This window comes from Aulonocara stuartgranti (genome assembly GCF_965226115.1).
Source record: "Aulonocara stuartgranti genome assembly, chromosome: 10".
Taxonomy (NCBI): Eukaryota; Metazoa; Chordata; class Actinopteri; order Cichliformes; family Cichlidae; genus Aulonocara; species Aulonocara stuartgranti.
The window spans coordinates 28,561,033-28,570,688 of record NC_138946.1 but is presented as its reverse complement, the minus strand read 5'-3'; positions in this window follow the sequence as shown (position 1 = coordinate 28,570,688).

The window sequence follows — 9,656 nt, the reverse complement described above, 5'->3', positions numbered from 1 at the left end:
CTCCCTGAGTCTGGTCTCAGCTGATAAGGGTGGGGTCCATACTTGGCTGCATAGAGCCATTCTCCATGTATGCAAAACACACAGACTTGTGTGCTTACTATGCTTCCGTATTCCAACATTTTAAAGATACAAATAACATCTGCTAGCTTTTTTAGTAGGAATCGCTTGTGAAAAGTAGTGTGCAGTGTGATTATGTACAGAATTTGTTCAAACTAATAAAACCTTGACTTGAAACCCGCATTAAAAGGGAATACGGTATTTAACAACATTTACATACACCATATACTTGTATCTGACAATACAGGAAAACCACAGTTCTACAGGTTCAGAGGAGACCATGTTGGTATTTACAAAGTGGTATATCAAAACCACAAATTCTTTGCAATTGCATTATTCTTAAAATATTTTATAAATATAACTTAATATGACTTCACTGTTTCTAAGACAGTCATAGAGTGGTTTAAATGACTTACACATTTTATACAGTGTCCTCACTTTTGGGGATTGGGCTGTATTTTAAGTGTCTCCGATTTTACAGAAAAAAAAGCCATGTGAAAATATTTCAGTTTTAATTGCATATGTCAGAAATATGAACTATTCAGAACAACTTGAACGGCTGAAAGGTTACAACTGTAGACAAGATAAGGAAAAGCTGCCATACTTTTAATGGTCTTGCAGGCACTGCCTCATCCTCCTCCTCTGCTCAGTGCACAGAGGGAAAAACAGAGAAAGAGTGAGATTATAAATTTATGAAAGTTGAAAATAAAATACGTAGCAACTTATTGGTTCGTCACAAAATATATTACAGATGTTTCTTGTCAGGAGTCTGGGCCTCAGTCTCTTTCTCGGCAGTGTTGGTGACGTTTGAGATAGTTTAGGTGGGTTGTGCATTAGTTTATCTCAGACACAGACTACTTTGTCTTGTCATTTTTTTATTCATTAGAGATTTAGTGGATTACTGGTGTTGGGGCTCAAGTCTAGGGGCCCATCTGCTCGGGTACTACTACAACCATTTGTATTGGGGATGGTGGGTGCTGGTCTTGAGTGGACACACACATCATAGCAAAATTGTATGTTCTATGTTTCTCTGTTTTGTCTTGCAGGCAGAGATGGGCAGTAATCCAATTACTTTTTCTTAAGTAACAAGTAAAATAAGAGATTACTATTGCAAAAAAGTAATTCGATTACTGTTACTTTCCCGTGAGCACGCTGTGTTACTGCTTTACTGCGTTACTAAACTGCGATTTTGTTTGTGACAGTGTCACATGACAATGACGTACAAGCGTGTGACGTCCGTGGCAGCAACAGACATGTGTGGATCAACAATGGATAATATGGAGTGCGGGAGAGAGTACAACCATGTAGCATTAAAAGCTTGGATGTACTGACATTACTTTGGGCACTGGGCACTGGGCAAACCTCCACTGGCCCCACTCCTGATAAACAGGTGAAAAGAAATTTAAGAGCAACAGGACTTAGCACTGCAGAATTTTGGAAACAAAATGTAAACTGCAGCTTTATTTATCCCCCTTAAGAGATGGCTTCTCAGATGGCACAGCCACATCCAAATGCCTTCCGGACAACTGTGCACAGACTATGCACCTTTTTAGTTGTTAACTTATTTATTGCTTTGTTATACATTGCAAAATCTTCTAGATTTATAGTTTACGACAGCAGATCACTTCTCAACATCGATAACAATTTGCACATGTAATCTTGAGCAGTTTTAAACCCGACTGGTCCTGGCTGACTGAGATACTACGTGGCGTGGACAGGACGCTCACCCGAGGCGAAGAACAAAGAAGCGCCGGGAGGAAACGCGCTGGCGTTCGGAACAGACTGAGCCAGCAGGCGACTGTGCACCTCTGACCAATATCCTGCTAGTAATGTTCAATCATTGGAGAACAAACTAGATAATCTGAGGGCAAGAGTCACCTTTCAAAGAGACATGAGGGACTGCAACATTCTGTGCTTCACTGAGACATGGCTGACCCCCGCCATGCTGGACCGTGCTGTAACTGCATCTGATTGATCTGAACAGAACGGCAGAGTCAAACAAAACCAAAGGTGGAGGATTGTGTCTTATGGTAAAGAGAAAGTGGTGTGACACCAGGAGCATATCTACGCTCTCCAGCGGCTGCTCTCCACATCTGGAATACCTGAGCATTAAGTGTCGCCCTTTTTACCTGTCCCGTGAGTTGGTCTACAACCCACCCCAAGCAGACACAGGTATGGCTTTGTCTAAACTACATTATGTGCTGAGTGCATTTCAAAACAAGGATCTGTGTTCACCCCTCATTGTGGCAGGAGACTTTCTGACAAGTCATGCCGAACTTTTACCAACATGTCACATGTCCGACAAGGGGAGACAGAATCTTGGACCATTGCCACACGCCATACAAGCAGGGCTACAAAGCTATTTCACACCCAGCTTTTGGGAAGTCTGACCATAATGCCATCTTCCTAATTCCTCAGTGTAAACAACACATACCAGAGAGATGAAGTAACCACAAGGGAGCTGAAACGCTGGTCTGCCAAACACTACAGGACGCGCTCAATGACGTAGACTGGGACATGTTCAGGGCATGTGCACTTGACATCAATGGGTTTATGGAAGTAGCAGTAAGCTTCATTAGCATGCTAATGGAGGAGATCATCCGCACTGCAAGAGCCGTGACATTCCCGAACCAGAAACAGACAGATCGATCCGCACTGCAGTGAACGCCAGGACCGCCACCTACAACGCAGGTCTCGCGTCTGGCAATATGAGCGCCTACAAAACTGCTTCATACGGCGTGCGGCACGTGGTGAGGGATGCCAAACGCTGGTATCAGGAGCGCGTGGAGTCTCGCTTCCACCAGGGCGACACGCGGAGCATGTGGCACGGACTACGCACAATCACGGACTATAAAGTAGGGGTGGATTTTAATAATCGATTCATCGATTAAAATCAATTCTGGCTTGGATAGCGTGATATCGATTCATTAAAATCCTGAATCGATTTTTTTAATATAAATGTATTTTGCCCAAAATTCCAGAATCTCAGGTGAAATGTCACAAAATTTTGACAACCACCAGACATTTAAAACAGTAAATGAGAGCAGGTACAGACTTCTGCACAAAGACGTAAACACAAAGCGTGGACCCGCAGATCAGAATCAGTGAGATGTCGCCTTTCTCACGGCACGGACACGGTCGGGGCTGAAAGCCGACAGCTCACTGATTCTGATGTTTCAGCGGGCCTGCGCTTTGTGTTTACGCCCTTTTTGCGCTGATTCTAAAGCTGTTAGTTTTATCTCTCTCCAAACAATATTGACCGAACCAGCAGCAAAAGAAGATCCAAACTAAGCGTCACATAAACATTGTCATCGTCATGGACTCCCTCTTACTTTTGTTGTTTTGCTTCCACCACACACTTCATGCACAGCTCTCTCTCTTTCTCAGTGTACTTCAAGAACAGTTTCCCGTCTATCCCCGAAATCTGTTTTCTGTATTATTCGCTTGCTTGTTACGCACAAGACTACCGTTCTTACAGCGCTGTCAGCCGATGTTTTTTTTCCTTTTACTTACTTCCGAAAAGAAAACCTAGTTTCTGCCGTTCAATAGACTTCTGAACAAATTTAAACTTTTTAAAATTATACAAAATGCAAAACGCTTAGCCATGTCTCTAATAAAACCGCTGTAACTTCAGAGGTAATGTTCACATGTTGATTAATGGTTTTCTTTCGTTTTTGATGTACTGCAGAATATTTTTATAAAATCCCAGGCCAGGAAAATCACCTTCATGTTTTTCTGTGTTTTATCTTCAGCTACTTTGACACAAAGGCATCTGCTGTGATGCTTACACCTTTGATAAAGTCTGGAAAGTGTCAGCTTCCTTTTTATAGATACAAAAATATGTTAATATACTGATCAGAATTTTAATATTTCTGACTGAGGTAAAATTTCCCAGATTCAAATTGAATTGAATTGAATCGAATCGAATCAAATCGTGGATCAAATTGATTCAGGACCTTGTGAATCGGAATCAAATCGATTCTAGAAATCAGTGACGATACCCAGCCCTATTATAAAGCCAGGGACACAGCGCCAATCAACGTTTCTGCATTCACCAATGAGCTGAACACGTTCTACGCCCATTTCGAGGTTAGCCAGGCAGCTAATGCTAACTACTGCCTGACAACTGAGGACGGTGACGTCATCAGTGAGGGACCGGTGATCAGCATCGCGAAGCATGACGTCCGAGTGGCACTGAGGAGAGTGAGTGTTAGATTTGTATTGTTTATTGTCATTTATGCTTAGAAATATTTAACCATATATGCTTAGAGGTGTATAATCGATTGTGTAGTGATAGGATGTGTGATCCTTAATAGTCTGCAAAGGCTTGGTGTGCATTCCAGCGTGTTCTGGCATTCACACCTACATCCTGGGAGCATGGGAAGAGGTTGTACCTTGTCTTATTGTTTTATGGTAGGATAAACGTAGCTATGTCAGTTTTAGGCTAAGTGCCTTTTGTTTAGATGGACCGCTAGACTCCTGGCACTAGCTTTGGGGAGTCTTCACAGGGTCACATCTTGACCCCACACACACACACGCACACACACATACTTACACAACGCACAGGCTAGGTACTCTTTGTGTGTATGTAGACGTCATATGTTAATGAGCCTATGTATATTCATGTGAGCTCAATAAAAGGAGTGCTATGGGGAACCTGGCTGAGAGTCTGACGGAGGTCAAGTGGGTGGAACAACACTTGGCTCCAGGCAGGTCTCCCTCATGCATGAGTAACACGAAGAACTTTGCCTACTTGGTGTTCAGTGCTTTTGCTGTGTAGTTAAATTGTCTCGTTCCAGCGGTGGGCCTGTGCTAGAGAGACCCAACAGTGAGCACAAGGAAAGTGGTGGGGCCAGACGGCATCACCGGCCGTCTGCTGCGTTGCTGTACTGACAAACTAGCAGGTGTGTTCACTTCCATCTTCAACGAGTCCTTGGCAAAGTCTGTGGTCCCCACATACTTCTAGACATCCACCATCCTCCCTGTGCCCAAGAACAACAAGCCCTCATGCCTGAACGACTACCGCCAGTTGCACTGACTTCAGTGGTAATGAAGGTGTTTGAGGGGCTACTGAAGAACATCATCTCATCCTCCATCCCAAACACCACAGATCCACTGAGTACATCATCGCCCATGTTCTGCACACCACCAGTTCAGCGTTCAACACAATAGTGCCCAGTAGACTGTTCACAAAGCTGAGGGACTCAACAGCTGTCTGTGTGTATGGGTGTTGGACTTCCTCACTGGCAGAACTCAGGTGGTGAGGGTGGGTAGGTGCGTTTCCGTCAGCATCACCATAAAGCACCACTCTCGCCTCTACTCTACTCCCTCTATACTTCAGACTGTGTGGCTACCCATGGCTACAATACCATTGTGAAGTTTGCTGACGACACAGTGGTGTTGGGTGCCATCTCCAACAACGATGAAGCGGCCGACATGGCTGAAGTGAAGAATCTGGCATCGTGGTGCCAGGATAACCACCTCCAGCTGAATGTTGGCAAGACCAAGGAACTGGTGTTGGACTTCAGAAGGAGTAAGGACAGAGACTACAAGCCCATTGTCATCAACGGAGCTCCAGTGGAGAGGGTGCCATGCTTCAAGTATCTTGGTGTCCACATCTCCTCCTTTCTATACAAGCGCTGTGGAGAGCATCCTCACACAGGACATTGCATCCTGGTATGGGAACAGCTATGTTAAGGAGCAAAAAGCTCTTCAGAGAGTGATCCGTACAGCAGAACACTTCTGCATGGCTGCTCTCTCCTCCCTACAGGACATTTACACCAGGAGAGCTGGTCCAGAGCAGCCCAGATATTGAAGGACCCGTCTCATCCCAGCAATAAACTGTTCCAACCTTTGCAATCAGGCAGAAGTTTCCACACCATCTGAGCAAAAACGGAGAGGCTCAAGAGGAGCTTCTATCCTCAGGCCATCCGTGTGTTAAATCAGGACATCAATCACTGTGTGTTATAGTTGTAAAACTATGCACATGACAAATAAATAGTCTTGAATCTTGAATCTTGAATCAGATGAATTTGAATTGGTCTGATAACAAAAAAAAGTCATCCTTAGATAGTTAGATAGTTTTTTGTTAATTTATGTTGTAATTTATGTTAGGTCAGTCTGTCTTGTCTCTGCTAGCCAGCTAACTAGGCCTCTTAGTTAGCTAGTTTAGAGTTTTTCTGTTAAATTATGTTGGAGGAACGTTGTTTCGCCTCACTGTGTACTGTTAAACTGTATATGGTTGAAGTGACAATAAAGCCAACTTGACTTGAGATGTCCCAGAAAAACAGCCAACGTAAAATAAAAAAAAACAAAACAAAACAAAAAAAACAGAAAACAGTCCAGATGGCCCAGCCTACTAAGTCTAGGGGCAGAGGCCAATGCAGACAAAACTGTTCAGATGATTAGCCAGAAGGGCAGTTGTTTAAAATTGTTGTCTTTTATGATCAGACTGTAATTATTGTTTATTTTGTGTGATATTTATGATTGTGATTTGTGACTTTTACCCTTGTATACCCTACTCAGACAATTCAAAACCTCAACCTTCATGCAACATTTCTCAAAGTGTCCGCAGTGTCCCACTTCCGCTTTCTACAGTGTCAGTAGAGCTAAGTCGTCTGATGGTTTGCAAAAATCCCACTGAGTCTTTGAGTCAGAGTTTCATTCCTTTGGGACTGCCATCAGCTGCCTCTGAAGTCATACAGGCTAACCAAGCACAACGGGACTCCTCCTTCAGAATGATGGTCCCTTTCGACTCCAACCGTCACTTATATAGACGTCTTTCTGAAAGTGTTGTAACTAAGTTTAAAGATATATTTCCTCCATTGATCCTCCACCTTTGCCATGACTCACCTTCTGTCAACCATTCTCCGCTCAGTATTAACTGTCCTCTCTCTCTGCTTTCAGTTGAATCCATGCCAGAGGCTCTTGCTTCAGCTAAATATTCAGCATCACAAACCCCAAGTTAAATAAAGCTTTGTTTTCTCACAAACTTGTCTGTCCCTTGAGTCTGCTTTTGGGTCCACCCCACGTACTGGCATTTCGGCCCCTTCTGACACTACATCAATTCTACTCCAACAGAGATTGATTATCTTGTTAGTGTTATATCTTCACTGTGTATGGCTCTGAATTCTTTGGCTAAAGCCTGAAATCAGAGGTGCCCTTCTGCCTGGTATAACTCACAAACCACAGATAACCTGTGAGCTGGAGACGAAATTGTGTCTCACTAATTTAAAAGGTCTTTATTTAACCAGTAAAAAAGTCTGTTGCTTTATATATATATATATATATATATATATATATATTTTTTTTTTTTTTTTTTTTTTTTTTTAAAAGCTTGTAACATCTTACTATTAGTGATTGAAGAAGATAGACAATAGGCAAAAATATTCATAACCATCTGAGCTTTCTGAATTAACTTTTGATAATTATCTTCAAATTATCAATATGTCTATTAGACCCCATTCTTACAAGACAGCTCAAAGAAGTCCTACAACCTTAAATATGATCAATAATAATGGATTGGATTTTATATAGCGCTTTTATAGGTACCCAAAGCACTTTACAATGCCACTATTCATTCACTCACTGGTGGAGGAAAGCTACGGTTGTAGCCACAGCTGCCCTGGGGCAGACTGACAGAAGCGAGGCTGCCATATCACACCATCTGGCCAATACCAGTAGGCGGTAGGGTAAAGTGTCTTGCCCAAGGACACAACGACCAGGACAGAGAGCCCGGGGATCGAACCGGCGACCTTCCGGTTACAGATACGCTTCCCAACCCCCTGAGCCACGGTGAGGTGAATATATGTCAGTTAATGGGTTATAGTCATATTTTTCCTTCAACCCAATTTCTTCCTGCCTGTATGATGAGTTCCATGGGGAATTGAGAAAGACCTTTTCTCACCTCATCTCTGAGGGCAGCACAGCTAAGAAACTGTTAGAGAGTTTTCCTCCAAGCTCTGAATGATCAGATAAGGGATCAATTAGCCTCATGGGACTCCTCTTTCAAGGATTTGGGTCAAAAGGATCTGGGGATACGGATAGCAGATCCATGACCTCTTCTAAACCCTGGTTATTGCTATCAGTAAAACTTAGCCTAAACCAGGTTACTCGGTCACTACAGGCCCTTCTAGATTCAGAGGGTGAACAGAACATCATAGACACGGAATTAGCGAACCAACTGCATCTATCACTCATCCCTTTAAACCCACCTGTCCCGGTTACCGCTCTGAACAATCAAGTGTTTGGCGTAATAATGCATCCATAATAACCCATCCAACCGAACGTGTCTGTCTGGTCATGTCAAGCAACTCCTGGGAGACTCACATTTTATTTTACCTTTTGGCTCAAAAAAAGGCGGCACACTCTGTCCCTGTATAAATTTCCGGAGGCTGAATGAAATCACTGTCAAAAATAAGTATCCTCTGCTGTTTATTAATTCACATTTGAGCCCATCCACAGTTCCACAGTATTTACTGCAGCAAATACCTATGGTACTTTCCCACATCCACCCTCGCCACCATACTCAACTGGATCCACACCGCCAGATTCTCCTGCCACCCTGGCGTGAGTAAAACCATTTCATTATTCACGCATCACTTTTGGTGGGAGTCCCTAAAAAAGGATCTGAGGAGCTATGCAGCTGCCTGCCAAACTGTGCCTGTATAAACACCATAATCGACACCCCACCGGATTGCTCTAACACAGACCCTGGTCGCAGATTGCACTGGATTTTGTTAATGGCCTTCCTCAGGCAGAACTGTAATACTCACCATAGTTGACAGGTTTTCCAAATGAGCTCATGTCATTGCTCTGGACAAATTACCCTTTTGAAATAATTTCAGATTGTGGTCCCCAGTTCATTTTGCAAGTCTGGAAGTCCTTGAGCTCGGCACTCAGGACCCGGTCAGTCTCAGTTCTGGTTATCAACCCCAAAACAACAGCCTAACTGAATGACTGAATTAGGAACTGGAATCCGGTGTCCGTTGTATCACCTCTCACAACCCGGAAACCTGGTCATCATATCTCAAATAGGTAGAGCTTGCTCACAATTCTCTCACTGCCTCTGCTACTGGTCCCTCGCCTTTCGAAGCACCCCTAGGATATCAACCACCGCTTTTCCCAGAGGCAGATATAGATCTGGCGGTTCCCTAATTTCAGTACCACTTCCAACTATGCCAACACATCTGGGCACAGGCCTTGGAAAGGCTTCTCAGTTCAGTCAAACGCCAGCACCAGTATGCTAACTGCCGCAGGACACCCGCCCCCAGGTATCAGGTGGGGCTGAAGGTATGGCTCGCAGGTCATGGACATTCTCCACTTAATGCCCCAAAACATAAGAAACTTGTCTGCTGTAGGGCCAGTACAGTGTTAGTGCTGGCACCTTGTAAGCCATTGTCTTACAAGGTGCCAGCAGTAGAGATAGATGTGTTCAAGCCTTTCATCTCCAGAGGTTTTCCTTCACTGACTGGAAGTGAGGTGGATATGGGCAGAAATCTGTGACATCAGAAACTGAATTTGAATAAGTTAAATTCAAATTTAAATTGCTCAGATTGAATGTGACTTGTAACTTGAATAAATGCTTTTAAAAACTGAAT